Here is an 18,286-nt window from a genome sequence, read left to right as displayed (position 1 = left end):
TCTGTCCACACTGGCACATTTACTGATGTTGTCCCTGTTCAGCTCATGTTTAGGCCGCTATGCTGGTGAGACATCCAATGATGACATTTCTAGGAGAAACAGTCTCATAGCGAATTCCCTGTTCCTCTGGCTCTTACACCATTTCCTACCCCCTTTTCTGCTATGAACTTTGAGCCTTGCATCAAGGCATTGTGTTGTAGATACGTTGTTTGGGACTAGGCTCCACAACTTTGATTTTGAGTGTGTGTGTGTGTGTGTGTGTGTGTGTGTGTGTGTGTATGTTGTAACAGTCTTTGTGTACTAAGATCAGTTTCTCTGCTGAAGGTCAAGGACCACACTTACCTGGCTGGACTCAGAGAAGTATGTGCTGTGAGAAATTTATGTTTATTAAGCTTCCCCCAATTTTTATGTATGCCATCAAATGTGAGTAAAGACTTCAGCTTAAACAAATGTTCTGTTAATTATTCTTTATTTCTGAAGAACCGGTTTTGCCAGATAAAGAGCTTTTGATTGACAGGCGGCCCTCTCCTCCAGGGTGTGGAGTATGCCATTCTACTGTTAGTGGCCTCCAGTATTTTATGAGAGATCGGCTTTTAACCATATCAAGACTCTGCTATATGACATGTCTCTTTTCCTGCTTTCAAAAATTCCCTTTTTGTTTTTGACATTTGGGATTTTGATCGCAGTGTATGTAGGCAAGGATCTCAATGAGTTTATACCAACTGCGACTTGTTGAACTTGCCACTTATGTAGAGTAATAGGCCATCAATTTTCTCATTTTTTTTCTTCAAACATCTTGTCTGCCTCTCCCTCTGGTTCTCCTATGATACATGTGTAGGTATGCTGAGTAGAGCCCCACAGCCCTCTGAGACTGTTAAACCTGTTTTGTTTTTCTTCCTGTTGCTCCACTGTATAAATCTCAGTTTGGCTTTGAGTTTCCTGACTTTTTTTTTTTTCCTGTTTGTTAGTCTTCCATCAAAATCCTCTTTTAGGGGCTGGAGTGTTAGTTAGTTCAGCGGTTAAGAGCATTGTCTGTTTTTCCAAAGGACTTGGGTTCAATTCCAAGGCAGCTCACAAGTGTCTGTAACTCAAGTGCCAGTGAATCCAATTCCCTCATATATATATGCAGGACAAACACTAATGCAATTAAATAAAAATAAATAAAAAATTAAAAATCCTCTTTTAAAAAGTCTCTTATTGAATTTTTACCTGCAGATTTTTGGTTTTTCTTCATAGTGTCTATTTCTTTCTTAATATTCTTTCTTTGATGAGACAGCATTTCATATTTTTCTTTAGTTTTTTACATGCAAGCTCCTAGTTATTTGGGCATTTTTCAAATAGTTGCTTAAACCAGGAGACACATGCCTAAAACTAGCACTTGAGAGACAGAGGGAGGAAGATCATGAATTCTAGGCTGGTCTGGGCTACATAATAGGACATTGTTTCAAAATGTCAGCAAAATAGTTGATTACACCTTTGTTCCTGAGGATGGCAGGAGGGCTCCTTGGGTAGCAGCACTTGCTCCAAGACTGATAAGCTGAGTTTGATCCCAGGACCCATATGGTCAAAAGAACTGAGGTTGGAAAGTGTCCTCTGACCTCATCCATACTGTGAGTACACACACACACACACACACACACACACACACACACACCCCAATTGTAATTTTAAAAACCCACTTTGTCTAGTAAGTCCAATGTTTGCACTTCCTTAAGAACCAGATCTACTGAGCATCCCTGTCCTACGAGTCAAACTTACTTTCTTTTTACATTGAAAGCTATCTGTTGAAACCTGGACATTTGGAATTATGTAATGTCACCCTGGGTATCAAATCCAGCTCGTTTCTTGGTGTGTGGTTGCTATAGACTTGTTTAGTGACTTTCTAAACTAGATCTATATAGTGTATTGAGTGGTTGTTTTCTTTATTTTTGTTCTTGCCACTGCCAGCTAGTGCTTGTGGCTGACCTCCCAGTTTCTGTCAAGGGGCATTGTGTACATCACAAAGCCTGCTTTCTGTATTCCCCAGCTTAGGATTTTGCATTGAAGTTTACCTACCTCCTGCTTGCTCAGATCCACCCATCTCCCTCCCCTCCCTCCCTTCCCTCCCTCCCTCCCTCCCTTTGAGACAGGGCCTCATTGTGCATGCCTGGCAGATCTGGAACTACTATGATGATCAGCCTAGCTTCAAGCTCACAGAGACCCACCTGCCTCTGTCTCCTGATTGACAAGTGTGAGCCACTCTGCCCAGATCAGTGCTCAATCTCTTGAAGGTACTGCCATGTGCATATGAACATTTAAAAAGCGTTTCTGATTATCTTCAGCAAATAACCCTGGCAGGGGCTATTTTACCAGGCCAGGGCTGGTAAAGTGTAAGATCACGCAAGAATAAGCCGTATGTGAGGGGATTCACAGGGCACCACCGTGTGAATTGAATAGTCAGTTTTCTGGGAAAGGGGACTTTGGGATGCTTCAAATCCGTTTTCCTCTCCAGTGGTTGCCATGCTGCTGTTTTTATTTGCAAGGGGCTGTTGGTTTTCATGGTTACTGCGCAGCTGGAGTGAGCTGCTTGGGAGTAAGCCCACTTACTGTGACATAACACTAACTGAAATGGGCTGTTTTATCTTGAATAAATGTGTCTTGATCATTGCCAGTCTCTCTCTAATACCCGGAGCAGGTAGTACCTCTGTCAATCTTTCAGGGACCAGAGATTCGGATGTCCTTACTCTTCAATGTCTGTAGTATCCCAGCATGCCTTGTAAGGTCATGTCTGTGTGTGCCAGCAAATTGGAAATACTGGCACTAGCAATCCATGTCAGCATTCACCCTATCATTTATTCTGGAAATACCCTTTTCTGTGCACATAATATGCACTGGCTAGTTCCTGATTACTGTGGATATGCATTAATTACATTATTTTTCAATACTGGTATTGAACCCAGGGCCTCATATAGTATAGTGGCAGGCCAGCACTATACTATTGTGTTAAACATTCAGTCTCTTTTTAAAATGTTTATTTATTCTTATTAATGTGTATGTCTGCACAGCTTCGTGGGCTTACATGCAGTGTGTGTGCGCAGGTGCCCGTGGAGGAACATGGTGAGATTGGATGCCCTAGCACCTTAGCTAGCTGCAAGCTGTCCTCTGGGTGCTGGGAACAGAACCCTGGTCCTCTGAGGGAAGAATAAGTTCTCTTAACTGTCGAGCCATCTCTCCAATCCTCTTTTTGAAAATCTAAGATAAAATCTCAATTAAGTTGCCTAGGATGGCCTCGAAATTGTGACTTTCCTGTCTCAGTTGCCTCAATAACTAGTATTAAGTGTGTACCACTAGGCTAGGCTGGCTACAGTAATTCTTATCTTTATGGAAGTTATACTTTAGCCAAGGGAGCTAGTTAATAATTGGAAAAAAAAGTAAATGGAATATAATATGTGAGTTGAAGACAAATCCTATACAAAAAATTTAAGTAGGGAATGCCTTTGGTGGATTAAGAAGAGGGAGCCTGCAGTTTACAAAGAACAATATGCACAGGCCTGCAGGGCGACATCTGGACAGAGGAGATGGGGAGAGTTATTTGAGGGAAGGGAGTGAGTTGGACTTAGGAGCAGGGCTGGTGAGAGCAGAGTACGGCGGCTGATAGGAACAAGCCTTGTTTGCAGCGGAGACAGCAAGGAGAACTTCAGGTAGAACAAGGAGTCACTGCAGGGCACAGCACAGAGAAGTGGTCAGATGTGACGCTAGCAAGTTCATCCTGAGAATGCCGACATCCGCCTCATCCCGGCAGCTGTCCTGATGAGATCAGGCTCTTCAGTTGAGGCCATCAGTGCCTGAGACGGTGGTGGTGCATTGAATGGGCAATCAGCAGATTGCAGCCAAGGCGTGCCAGGCTCTGTGGTCAGCATATTCCCAGTTTACCCCTCAGCAAACCCTCCCAGAGGCACGATCCTCACTGACTAAATAGATGGTGAAACAGGAGCCCCCCCCCACCCCCCAGGTCAGATAACTGACCAAAATTGAGTGCTACAGCCAGGGCTGGATTGGATCTTTTTGATCCCAGACCTCTGCCCACGTAAGTACATAATACTAAGTCTCATGAAACTAAAGAACATATGTAAAAGTCCATGTGAGGTTCACCACTCAATGTAACCAGTTCACCACTCAATGTAATCGGTTAAACGGTCCATTACATAGTGAGCTAAGTAGATTGGCAACGCTTAAAAGCCACAGTCTATGACACAAAACCATCTCATTATTATTTTGTAAAATAGTCCAAAGTGCATATTTTTATTGTGTTGGGATAAGGACTTTGGCAGGTCAAAGAACTGTGGCCTGACAGGTACTTTTGATAATTCCTGGAAGGTGTTAAGAAGTCGCCCTCATGACCTACTGGACCATGTAAACAGGCATGTTTTCTGGTAAATGCCCAAGATGGGTAAATGCTTACCAAGTGAGATAAGTGTAGTCTCAGGGCTTTAAATGAGGAAGACAAGGTCAGGGTCAAATAGGAGGTGGCCATGGAAACAGGTTAAACACATGGGACCACAAGTGAAGGACTTCAAACACCTCTAGAAATTGGAAGAAGTTAGAGACAGGGTGGAGAAGGAATCTCTTGTGTGTTGTGTGGATGCAACACCTGACAATTAAAAAAATATATATATAGCCTGTAGCTGAGGCAGGAACTAGATGGGGCATCTGGCAGGCAGGAGGGATTCTGGGATGGAGACAGATGTATGAAACTCAACTGGCAAGATGTGAAGAAGATGAATGTGTGGTGCCTGAGCTCAGAGAACCAGCCATGTGCAGAGTGTTGATTAGTATAATGGGTTATTTTAAACTATGAGCCAGTCAGAGAAGAGCCCAGCTATATGGCCTAGGTATTTGTAAATAATTATCTTGAGTCTCATGAGTCGTTATTCTGGGAGCTTAGGGATGGGAGGAAAAACTACCTACTACACAGGGTGTCCTATCGAACTTGCAGCAGAAACTTGGCTCTCAGAACCCCTGGATTTGAGCCCAGGTGGGGTTCTGGTCTTTGGAGCAGCTATTAAATTAGTGGCTACTTGTTATATACAATTGCAATAAGAAACTAATACAGAGACACAAAAACACACATATGAGCCATAGCTAATGGATAGAAAACTCCCGTAACAGCAGCAGCGACACTTTTCACTCTCAAGCATCTATCCAGACCCCACAGATGGCTCTCATACAGTGTGTTTTACTTACTTCTCTCATTACTGTGACCAAGTACCTGAGGGGAAGCTATTTAGGGAGTAAAGCTTATTCTGGCTTACAGTTCTGAGGGGGTACAGTCCATCGTGGCCAGAGACTGAAGTAGTGGGAAGGCATGATGGCAGGAGCAGGAGGCCGGTTGGTCACACTGTATCCACACGGGGAAGCAGAGAGTGAAAAGGAAGTGGGCCTGCCCCTTGACCTACTTCACCCAGTGAGGTTTCACCTCCTAAACAGTGCCACCACCTGGAGAACCAAGTGTTAAACGCAAGAACATTCAAACCTGAGCGCCACATTGAGGCCAGGATCAAAGCCGAGCACAGTTAGCAGAAATTGCCAAAACCAATTCGCAAAGGGTAAAATCATGTGAACATAAAATTTGAATATATTTTAGAGATTATAGAAGTCACCAATTAGCAAGGGGATCCATAAGACATAAACTGCACTTTTGGACAGCTTAGTGGAAGCATGTTGCATAGGCTTGCTGAGTGCTACACAAAGTGGGTTTACGTACAGCACAGCCACTGACATTTGGTGCTCAGCTTTTCCTTATGCAGAAAACTTTCTTTTTCATTGGGAAATCTATATATTAACACGCATCTTTACAGACCTGGAATTGTTACACAGTAGGGGGCATTTACCATCACTCCATGGGCTTTTACTACTCCTGAGGTTTGAAGATTCCCCCTATCCCCTCCCCCCCTTTTTCAGACATTTTCAGGCAGCCTAGGCTATCCTCCAACTCATTACCTAGCTGAGGACGGCTGTGAACCCCCGATCCTCACGCCTCCATCTCCTGAATCCAGAGGTTGCAGGCGTGCATCACCATGGCTGCTTTATGAGGTGCTGGGGATGGACCGATGCTGGGGATGGACCCGGGGTCTTCATTCATGCTAAGCGATATGCTAACAGCTCCATCTCCAGCCCTAGAAAGCTTGTTCTCAACATCACCCACTCGCTCTGGTGACTTTGACACCATCAGGTTGGTGGGAACACAGAGAAGTGACCAGAGGCTTGTGCTGGCACAGGACAAGAATGCCTACAAGCCTAGAAGTGGTGCAGTAACGACAGTCAAGGGAGATTCTGAGCAAGCAGAATTGTAGGAAAAACTCTTAGCACCACCATTGGTGTTCTTTGCAGAAACACAGCAGGGAAAATAACTTAACAATGTAACTTAAAGTCTAAAAGAACCAGGAACCTGAACACTGAAGTAAAAAAGGACCTCAATGCCGAGTGGATTAACTTTACACAGAGAGTCCCTCAGCATCTGCCATGTTTTACAAATTATCCTGTTCATGCGATTTGGTAGGATACCAGGATATCTAGTTCAAGAAAAGATTAATGGAAAACAGTTTTTTCATAAAGCCGATCTAGTTAAATTTTTCTAAAAATTCATTAAGAGATAAGTAATAGAAGAGCAGTAAATCCAGGGTCTGTCTCCTATTAATTTGTAAAATAATTTAATTAGGATAGGTGATTCATAGATCAGCATTCACACCCTCCAGCGTAATTCTATAAAGGAAATAATTTATCCATGAAATACAGTGTCTTTAGGTAAATCGTGTCTAGTCTTGCATCAGCACCCAGGTATTGCAAAAGTTTAAAGATGTCAGTGTGAAATTGCGGCTTTGGCTATATAGTAAGTACCTATATATTTAGTGAGTATACGTTTAAGGTTTAACCATACATTTATTGTTGTCTTCCACACAGAACCTAAACCTGAAGGAGGGGCTGAGATTTAATCACAAGATTAATTACATGGCCAAATCCTCAAGGAGGCCAGAGAGAGTCGACAGTTCTAAACTCCACCACTAGGTGGCGCTGCTATGCTTTGAAAACGGCAAGGACAACACCATCTGCAAACTTGACTGGCGTTGCGAGGGGAAGCCGAGCTGCACCCGAGTGCCCACAGGTGCGTGTGACACAGAGCTGTAGGATAGAGGTGTGAGAACACAAACAGGACCAGGCATTAAGTGAGCCTAGACTGGGCAAGAAAATATCGAATCACAAAGTTAGAATATGCAGATGGTCAGAATGACAGTACGTTGACATACTCTTTCCACACAGGCTTAGAAAGGCAGGGCTGTTGACACCCTGAGCTAGGAAACCATAGGCTGCTTGCCTGAGATACGTCTGCACTTATATCTCTGTTTTATTTTGGTCTTCCCAATTCCCCACACCTCTGCTTTGAGTTACGGGTTGTGTGGACCTCATGTCTGCACTTTCCCGAGTTCTATAATCATCCGTTTAATTGTGAATGGTGTTAAGTTTTACTCTCACCGTGGGGCATCTACTAGCCTTGCTGGGGCTGCCTTCCTGCCAGGGAAGAGCCAAGGTAACGTTTCCTGGAAGGAAGATCCAGGTCTAACCTCCTGGGATTGTAAATTTTAAAATCCAAATGGCTGTGGAGAAAGATGGAAAACAAACAACAACAAAACAAAACCACTCAAAAAACCCATGTGTATTTATCAATAGTCAGAGTGGATGAGCCTTTCCTAACTACAAAACAGGATTACATGCCTGGCAACAATAGCTTTTAATTGAATCATGAATTCGTTTAGGAAAGGCTGTCTCTCCAGCTCTTTAAACAAGAAGGCAGAGTTAGGTGGGAAAGTATATTATTGCCATTAGTATCTCTGAGAAAAATGCATTTCAGGAAAGCTGAAGAAGACTTAAAAGTCTTTTGCTTTTATTTTTCCCATTTAATGCACCCAAGTAATATATTAAATACATCTTCCTCTAATGAGGCTTAAATGATCTCTTCCAAGAATTGTTTATAAGTGACAAGTGTGTCTTAGATGGCAGGAATTTTATTTTATGCAGTTATGAGTTATTGTTAATGACATTTAAAATCATTTTGGTAGAGAGAGCACTTGTAAGGAGTTTATTTTTAGGATGAGAGGCTACAATGTAGTGGCTAAATAGACCAGCTTTATTGTAAGACCTAGAGCCAGCACTGTTTGCTGCTGTTGTTTCTGTTTTTGGTGTTTAACCTCTAGTGCTGCGTTCTTACCTGTGAAGGAAGGATAGTGTTGTGCTCCGTAGGAAGCAAGCTACTGAGCTTGGCATGGTTTGAGCATATGGTGTACTGGCCACACAGTGCTCCTAACTCAGTGATAATCAGACATGGTGACAGGGGCACCTGTGAGAAGTCGTCACAGCATGCACACAGCTGTCATACAGAGCTCTTGTTACTCGGTCTGGGGGAAACAGCCCAGTGTTTAAAGCGTTTGCTGTGCAACCATGATCACGTGAGCTCACATCTCCAGTACCACATAAATGGTGGACGGGCATGGCAGCCCACCTGGGATCCCAGCCCTTGGGAGATGGAGACTGGGGTCCCCAGGGTGAGGCAGCTAGCTAGGCTAGCTAAACTGCCAAGCTCTGGGTTCAAGAGAGAGACTGCTCAGTTTATAAGGTGGACAGCGACTGAGGAAGAGACCAGTGCCAGCTTCTGGCTTCTACACATAGCTGCATACGCGTGAACATACACGTGATTTGCAAAGAGAAGCAAGAGAGGGTTTTCCCTGACCTTATCCTGAGAACAGCTCTAAGGACCTTGGCCTTTAGAGTATGTAGTGCACAGGACTAAATCTAATCCAAGCTGGGCTGATTCCTTCTCTTTTGGGAAAGAATGGATAACTGACTTGCACCTTTCACAAAGCATCTGGGAGGAGGCATTGGGTTTTGGTTTGCCGGCCAAAGAACCAGCACTGCTCCTATTCTGAGTGAGGGAGCCACAGCCTTCAGCTCAGCTCTTTGAGCCCAAGAAGTAGATGCGAGATTCAGGAGCTCGCTGAAGGCTCACCTCAGGGGTTCTCTGCTCAGCCACCACAGGGCTCCTCTAAAAGAGTGCTATGGCAGGCTGCAGGGTGAGAAGACTCATTGGCAGGGACTGAATTCAGACAGCCGCTTCAGGAGGCAGCCACCTCCACTTGCTTTCTCATCCTCAGTCTCCCTAGGATCTAAAGAACAGAATGCCTGCCCCACTTCCGTCTCAGGTCTCAGAGCTGGTTGCTTCCCTTCTTCAAGCGTGCTTCGCTCCACCTCTTTGACTTTTGCATCTACATTTCACCTGCCCACAGTTGAAGGTTAAAATTCATTATGCAAAGTCAAGCAAAGCTTGTGCTGACACCGATGTAAATCAGCCTCGTTTACCCCCATTTACATAAACACATGCATTAGATGTGCAAAGAGCTGATCTCCCTGTAGTGGTCCTGATGATATTTGTGGGCTAATTTACTTCCCAGAAGTTTCTCTTAGCTTGATGACTGTTGGGGAATGGCAGATTTGTGATGCCTTCCGTTCGGCACAGTGGGGAACCAAGTGAGGGCGGACAGTGGGGTGGAGGACAAGTAAGGCTTGAGGTCAGGCTCTTTTCTGTGGTTTACTAAACCGATTGCTGCTGTGGCAGCAGCCACCGCTGCCTCCCGCTGCTCTCTCCTGCTTCTTTCTCCTCTTTCAGTCAAGTTCTCATCTACTCCATGCTGACCTCAGACTCACTGTGTAACCCTGGCTGGCTTTGAACTTGTGGTGGTCCTGACTCCGCCTCCCAAGTTCTGGGATTATACATGTATAAACCACCATGCTTGCAAGTGCCGGAATTATGGGCATATGCCACCCCACCATGCCAGGCTGTGATTATCTTAATTTTGGCTAATTCCCTCAGTGTTTCCAAGTCTCCTAATCCTCCAAATGGATTATAATTCATTTGATAATCATCTATTAACATTATCTATAGAGCAGGATTTCTTTCTACTCTTTCTCTTTCTCCCTCCCTTTCTTCCGCCCCACTATACACCTAGGAAATGCCTCTCCACTCCCATATCCCCTGTAGTCTCAGGGAATTCTCCAGAAGTTAAGAACTGGTGTAAAGGCGACCCAGAGCCGAATGTGCTGTGGCTGGTGCTCAGTGGGGCTTGGTATTCTTCTGTAGCCTCATCAAGCTTTGGCTCAGCCACTTGCTGCTGGTTTAGACTGGTTTTGGAGTCAGTGGCTGCTGGCTTAGACTGGTTTTGGAGTCATTGTGTCAGAGATTTACAGATAAAGTCAAGTCCCTGTTTACTCAGTTACTGGCAGGATGTGCCTCATTTTTGTTTTCTGGTGTCTATGGGGTGAGTCCTAAACTGGGGGCATCAGTTAACCTTGTGTGCCTGACTTTCTATCCCTTGTAAAAGGAGCTGAGATTATAGTGATGCCATTTGAACTGTGAGCAACCCACGGTGTTTCATATGTATACCTACTGTGTTCTCACTAGATTTCCTTTCTTCATTGTCTGTGTAGGTGATGTAACAGGTGTTTGGAAGAAAAAGCAAGCATCAAACTAAATACACACATTAGAGCCTCTTTTGGATTCCCCTGGCTGAGTTTCTACTCAAACATGGCAGATGGTTTTTCAGTAGGGGGTGGAGCCCTGGGAAGGACATCTGCAGTGTCAGCAGAGAGTGCTTGGACTGTCAGACTCACTGGAGCTGGCCCAGAGGGTTAAGTGAGGGTCAGGGTGGAGGAAGATATGGGAGTGTCTGTGTTGGCATCCCCAGGAAGGTGAAGACTGCACTGAACTTGGGCGTCAGAGGTAGAGTCTTCAGACTGTGATTTTTTTTTTTTCCTGAGGTGCAGTGTCTTGCTTTGAGGCTCTAGCTGGCCTGGTACTAGCTATGTAGCCCAGACTGGCTTCAAGAAATCCTCCTGCTTTATCCTCCCAAGTGCTGGGATTATAGCTGCATAGACCACACCAGTTTTTGAGATTGTAATTTCGAAGGTTGTGAGCAGTGATGACAAGTTATGAATTGCAAGGGACTTTATATAACAGAGCACTCATTTCCTGGGAATGTGCTGGAGGCCCTTTCAGCACTAGGGCACAGAAAATTGTGTCATGGCATTGTTGTGCACTATTTGCCTACAATTATTAAATCTAGACCTGGAAACTTTCATCCCAGGACTAGACGTGAAGGTGAAGAACAAGCTTTTTTAAGTAATGGTGAGCTGGAGGAGGAGGGCCAGAGCTATGGGGGAGGGCCAGAGCTGTGGGGAGGGGCAGAGCTGTGGGGAGGGGCAGAGCTGTGGGGAGGGGCAGAGCTGTGGGGGAGGGCCAGAGCTATGGGGGAGGGCCAGAGCTGTGGGGGAGGGTACAGAGCTGTGGGGAGGGGCAGAACTGTGGGGAGGGCCAGAGCTGTGGGGGAGGGCCAGAGCTGTGGAGAGGGCCAGAGCTGTGGGGAGGGCCAGAGCTGTGGGGAGGGCCAGAGCTATGGGGGAGGGCCAGAGCTGTGGGGGAGGGTACAGAGCTGTGGGGAGGGGCAGAACTGTGGGGAGGTCCAGAGCTGTGGGGGAGGGCCAGAGCTGTGGGGGAGGGGCAGAGCTGTGGGGAGGGCCAGAGCTGTGGGGAGGGCCAGAGCTGTGGGGGAGGGCCAGAGCTGTGGGGAGGGCCAGAGCTGTGGGGAGGGCCAGAGCTGTGGGGAGGGCCAGAGCTGTGGAGGAGGGCCAGAGCTGTGGGAAGGGCCAGAGCTGTGGGGAGGGCCAGAGCTGTGGGGAGGGCCAGAGCTGTGGGGAGGGCCAGAGCTGTGGGGAGGGGCAGAGCTGTGGGGAGGGGCAGAGCTGTGGAGGAGGGGCAGAGCTGTGGGGGAGGGGAAAGAGCTGTGGGGGAGGGGAAAGAGCTGTGGGGGAGGGGAAAGAGCTGTGGGGGAGGGGAAAGAGCTGTAGGTGAGGTGGGCAGAACTCTTCCTCCATTGCTGAGAATAAGCGGCCACTTAGGTGTTTTGAATGCTAGAATTCAAACAAAGGCAACTTATTGATAATTAGTGAATTATTGTTGTGTTTGTGGATGAAATGTGGGGTCAAGTGTGTTCAGCCACCATTCTGCCGTAGAGCCCACGACACAGCCCACAACAGATTTGTTGTTAAGAATTTTTACATTAATGTGGCAGTTTTTCTTTCTTTCTTTCTTTCTTTTTTTTGGTTTTTCGAGACAGGGTCTCTCTGTAGCCCTGGCTGTCCTGGACTCACTTTGTAGACCAGGCTGGCCTCGAACTCACAGTGATCCGCCCGCCTCTGCCTCCCGAGTGCTGGGATTAAAGGCATGCGCCACCACGCCCGGGTGTGGCAGTTTTTCTTATTATCCAATCTATATACTGATTGTATAGCAGATGATAAAATGCATTTTCTCTGCATTATAGACTTTTCAGTATTTTAAAATAAATCTTGAAAAAGCATTTAAAAAATAAGTATTTGGAGATCAAATTATGGTTTTTGTAGGAAAATGTGTTTAACCTGGAGATAGCAAGTAAAATAATCTAGACTCAGAAGGACAAACATCATGTTTTCTCTTATTTACGGACCTTAGATTTTTCTATAACACACATGCATACACACACACTCATACATACATACACACACATACACACACACACACATACACACACACACACACATACACGATATAAAAGTAGAAGAAAGGCTCTCTGGGAAATGGAGGAGGACTAACAGGAAGGAGGAGCAGGGAGGAAGGGAAGGGTGTGTGAACGCATATGACATAGTTCAATAGAAGCATCTCGGTGAAATCCACCACACACATACCCACTGCACATACGTACAATGAATATATGGGAAGACTCTTTTTTTTTTTTTTTTAACTTGAAATGGTATTACCTGGTTAGATACAAAAGAGCTACTGGGTTTTAATTTTTTTTTTTCTCAAGACAGGGTTTCTCTGTGTAGCCTTGGCTGTTCTGGGCTCACTTTGTAGACCAGGCTGGCCTAGACCTCAGAGATCCTACCTGCCTCTGCCTCCCTGAGTGCTGAGATTAAAAGTGTATGCCACCATGCCTGGCTGGGCTCTACTCTTTGAAAGAACGTTTTTGTGCTCAAAGTAATTTACCCATGCTATAAGTTGTTGCTGTGGGGTTGAAGTATTAGCCTTCCCTTCCGACCCATTTGGTTTCATGTTCTCTCTTTCTTTGGCTTTTGCACCCTCTGACTGTCTTCATCAAGGTCTTTTTCTCTGGTCCACAAGGCAGTGTGACTATGATGTATTTGAGAGGCAAGACTCAAACATATAAATAGGAATATCTTCCCCTGTAAAATGGCAGCAGGTCTACAAACTGATAAAAGTCCCCTCTACAGTTTCCCCTTACACAAATCCTCCATTAAGGCAGGCTCTGTCTTCAGTGATTGACAGCACTCTTGCTTATGAGCTTATCTTCTCCAGCAGTCACTTTTTCTCAGACTCTGTCAATCATAGTGACCTTTACTCCTTCTCCAGCATGACACTCAATAAAGAGGTGCCTCATTGCTGTCTCTGTGTTTTCAGCCCTTTAGGTGCCAGCCAGGGGTCAACATGGCTTCCCTGTGAGGCTGTAAGTGAAGGCATTTCCCCATTTAACCCCGTCCTCTTCCATTTCTTCCTGTGCGCAGTCTCCAGTTCTAGGTAGCTCTGCCCTGCTGTGATGTCACCATCCAGATTTTATCTCCACTAAACTGGCTTCACTTACCTCTTGGGCCCTGTGATTGTCTCTTCATTGAAGCAACTGCCTTAGACCTTGGGCTTCCTCATTAGGACACATGGCCCTGAGCAACCTTGACTGGCAGTTGCTGAGGGTGAGCCGGCCATCTGGCTGAGGGAAGGTGGGTTATGAGAGAGGCCAGATGTGTCTCAGTGCTGGATCTCTATGCCAGAAGCTTGATCTGACTGTGTGGTGCCCATGAACATTAAAAAAAAAAAAAAAACAAACAGAACAAAAAAACACACTTTCTTAAGACATTCAGAGTCATACAAAATAACATGGAGGAGATTTCAATTCACTCAACAAATTCTTATTATCATTACGTTTTTGGAGGCTTGACTTAGAATGGCTGGTTGGATACTAAAGGGACCACATTTGTCACAACCCCTCCAGTGGAGTCTGTGTGACAAACGATCCTGCACAACCTGAGGCGATGACTCCGGCCCAGGGAGAGCCTCCTGGAGTGGGTCTGATGTTCCTGCCAGGAGTAACTGATTGCAGCCCCCCTCCTTTTTTCTTACTCATTTGTTTTGGAACATTCTGCCTTTGTTTGCTCTTTCTTTCTTTCTTTCTTTCTTTCTTTCTTTCTTTCTTTTTGAGACAGTATTTCTCTGTGTAGCCTTGGATGTCCTAGACTTGCTTTGTAGACTAGGCTGCCCTCCAACTCACAGTGATCCACCTGCCTCTGCCTCCTGAGTGCTGGGATTAAAGGTGTGCACTACCATGCCTAGCTGTTTTCACTTTCTTATCAGAACTTTTCAGACATGACTGTGTTGCTAGGAAACTCCCTAACTTGGGACTGCAGCCAAGGGCCATTCAGGTTCCATTCCACCTATTAAAACAAACATGGCTAAGAATTAATCATTAATAATAGTTTATATTATGACTTACAAATAAAGTGTTTAAGAAAGCTTCAGATAGTGACGAGAAGAGCTAAGAAAAAACTGTCTTGAGTCACAGATGTTTGGCATAATGAGAGAACAGAGGGCACATGTGTACCCTGACACCAAGCTTATGACTTAAGAATGACGATTCAGGATTGATGACAACATCATTACTTTGCATCCTGTATTTTGAATTGTATGAAAAATAATGTAACCATGAAAACACTCCCCATTTCCAAAAAATGTGTATGAAAACCTAGCTTGCTTGCCTGCAAAATATACTCAGACTTAAACTCACCCCTGGGTTAGTCTGTTTGTCGCTTCACCTATCTTTATCCACCGACACTTCGAGAACCTCCATTCCCAACGACCTATACCTGACTGAGACGGTCCGCGGCATACGTCTTCTTGCCCCAACACACAAGACTCTTTGCTGCCTAAAACAAAGAAAATGGGAGAAAGAAAGAAATGAGAGATCCTATGAAACACACACACATGTAGGTCCATGACCTTTTCTGGAGATAATAGTGGAGAAATAGCCACTGTGATTGTGCACGTGTGAATGCCTTTGTGTACACGACCCTCAACCGTATTTAATATGAGGGACAGTATCCTATCTGAGCTTTACAGGATATTCTGGCTTTCAACAAAGTAGACATTTTGAATCAAGGTAAAAGCTGTGGGAAGCGGAATGGGCCTTATGACAGGATTAGCCTAACCGACAGGCTGTATTTGAACCCTGTGCTGTATTTGAAGGGCCGCACCACCCTGCTTTGCCTCCCATGAAGGCTTGCTGCAGTGAGGGCAATTGTTCAATTGTGCATACATTTATTGGGCTTAAAGCAGCCATACACTATTACCCGGGGGCATTTATCTCCAAGCATGTTATTTATAGCTGGACTGTCTGAGAAGGAAGGAGTTGACCAGCTCCCTTTGGGTAGCAGCATTGAAGGCACAGTATAAATATTCACTCCCGGTAAGACCAGACCCAGGAGCAGAAGCAGTCCGTGTCCTCAACTACTCAGTGAGGGAGTTGAGCAGTGAACAGAAAGATACCTTGTCGAGGGTGCCTTGCCTGCTCATCGCCTACTGATGATTCATTTACTCATTTGTGCATTTGCCATGTGCTGTTTGCTAGACCAGGATGAGGCACTGTAGGCAGCAGAGCAGTTTCTCATCTCAGGAAGCTCACAGACTGAAGGTGAATAATAACATCCAACATATGGCAGCAGAGCGACGGGAAAGAGACAGCATGGCAGCAGAGCCCCCATGTGGGCAGAGCACAGGCTAGTGAAAGGAGAGCTTGCCCCGGGGGGGGGGGCAGGGGACTGCAAGAACCAGTATCCCTCCAAAATTGCATCCTCACAGATTCCGGCATGAAGTAGCATTGTTGTTTTTATTTATAATCAAGGAAAACCAAGAAACCAGTGGCTTAGTGGTCTGCAGTCTTAGAAATGCCAAGTCTGGCTGCAGAGTCTGCATATCTATGATCATCATCTGCTACCCAGGGAGGTGGAGGAGAGAGATGTGCAGCTTGAGATTCCATGCAGTGCAGCAGAAGAGGCTGGAGGCAGCACTCATGGAGAAGAGGGGAGGCTAGACACAGAAGGAGCAGCAGTGGCTGCTTTGATGAGCATATCTGGACTCCACAAAGCTCCCTTTTCCCTTCTCTTCTCTGACAGCCGTGCAAGAAGGTGGCATCAGGATCCTGGCACTCACTGCATAGGTGCATCTGCCCCACACATTTCACGGAGAGATCCGCACTGCATCAAAGCCCTTATTCTTGCGCACACCCAAGTTCTGCGTCTGCACCCAGTGCAGGGCAGTTGAAGAACCTTCTTACACCAGGCTAATCACTGGTTTCCCACCTCCAGGTACACAGCCTGCCCCTCTAAGCTGGAAAAAGAACGATGAGGTTCTTGTGAACAAGGAGACTCAGAGGTGGGTGATGCTGGTACCTCTTTGGTTCTCTGGAAGCTTCCAGAATCTGGGTTGATAAATTCCTTTGAGTAAATATGGGAAAGCCAACATGAGCGAGATAGATGTGTCTTATAGCCTGATCATTCCAGGTTTTAGTCTTTTTTTTTTTTTTTTTAACATATTTAGCTTGGCATGGCTGGTTTTAATCTTTAAATTTGAAGTATTTCCCAGCTGGGGACCAGGTTTTAGTCTTAACCCTGAGATTATAAGTAAGGGAACCTCACTGGGGTGCATGGTATTCTTGGCTACACATGCATAAAAGTGGTACATAGATTCTGCATGGGGATTAGATCTCTATAAAATATCAGAATGCAAGGCGTGCAGCCCAGGGTAGTTTTATTTATTTTTATCCTCCTTGAATAGCCAGGTACCAGACATACTAGATATTTCAAACACACTCGTGAACAAGTGGACACATCAGCATGCAGATAAAGAGCTGCAGGTACAGAGGCGCAGCAGTCATGTTTGGCCACATAGGATGGTTTATGTGGATCATGTGGGAGGCAGTGTTACAACAGACAACACAAAGCCAGAAAAGGCTGAGTAGGGGGTGCAGGCCTGTGATCCTGGCACTTGGGAGGTGAATGTAGGAACATTAGGAGTTCAAGGTTAGCTTCACCTACATAGCTTAATGCCATTTAGACTACATGGAACTCAGTCTCAAAAGAAGCTAGCCTTGAACTCCTGATCCAGCCAGTAATAAAGGCATTGGAATTTAATGTCTCTGCAGAGCAAGAGTCATGGTAGATTTTAGTTAATTTGCTCTATTTAGTCAGAGGGCAAGAGTGAAGTGGTTTTATTATTAAGTTAACATCAGAGTTTTGAGATTCAAAGTTTATCAAAGTCCATCTTCAACATCAACCAGGGAAAACTGAGGTGGGGCTGACTGGCTGGTGACCCTGTAGACTTTCTCTGAGGGCAACCTTCCAAGCCGGAACTGATAGTTAGCAGCAATAGCTTCCACTGATGGTGGCAAGCTGAGGCTAGGGCTGATGGCTCCTAGTGGGAGCTAGAGCTGATGGTGGCAAGTGTCTAAAAAAGAAAGGAAAAGGAGAGAAAAGAAACACACACACACACACACACACACACTTACACTAGATGATGAAGTATGACAGACTCCAGCTGGTAGGTTTCAACAAGCTGTGTCTTCCTCCTTTTATTAGTATCTTCTCATTTTCATCCTTATCCCTATCCTTACCTATTTTCTTCTCCTCCTCCTCCTCCTCCTCCTCCTCCTCCTCCTCCTCCTCCTTCTGTTTCTGTTTCTCATCTTTTTCCTTTCAGTTTATATGCCCCAACAAAGTCTTTCAAGCAGTACAAAAATCACAATGTCTTTATATTCTATTTGTCTATAAATAAATGACTACAATGGATATACGTAAGAAAATCATGTTCCCCAATACCTTCACGTGACCAAGTGTCTTACGTATTATGGGTGAGGAACAAACATGAATAACAGGTTATTTCTGAGAACCCACATACATTTGTACATAAGCAACTTGTTACGTATTAACAGAGTATAAGCAAGCAAGGGAATTTCTCAGCCAGCTTTTCTTTCCTGGCACGCTGCAGTTTGCGGTTACAAAGAAGGAATCAATTATCTTAAGAAGTAATCTTATGAAGATCTTAAAAGAATCACAAATCTAAGCTCCTGTATAAAAATAATCAGCCCTGTCTATTTTAAGTCTTAAAGGT

The 18,286-nt window shown here is 45.2% G+C and overlaps 1 long non-coding RNA gene across 2 annotated transcripts in view; it reads left to right on the top strand.

Moving 5' to 3' along the window:
• The window catches only part of LOC311584728, a 39,219-nt gene extending 22,666 nt beyond the window's left edge, over positions 1-16,553 (top strand). Inside the window, exons 1-3 of one of the 2 annotated variants that reach the window (XR_014774982.1) lie at positions 2,114-2,270; positions 6,940-7,141; positions 16,486-16,553. This is a non-coding gene — a long non-coding RNA (uncharacterized lncRNA). Of the gene's footprint in view, positions 1-2,113; positions 2,271-6,939; positions 7,142-16,485 lie in introns of those variants that run through there. The other variant, XR_014774981.1, reaches the window with a different exon arrangement.
• The last annotated feature ends 1,733 nt before the right edge of the window (positions 16,554-18,286 follow it).

Source organism: Acomys minous, assembly GCF_964271855.1.
Source record: "Acomys minous genome assembly, chromosome: 15".
NCBI lineage: Eukaryota > Metazoa > Chordata > Mammalia > Rodentia > Muridae > Acomys > Acomys minous.
Note: the sequence above shows the minus strand (reverse complement) of the source record. Positions and strands in the feature narration are given on the sequence as shown.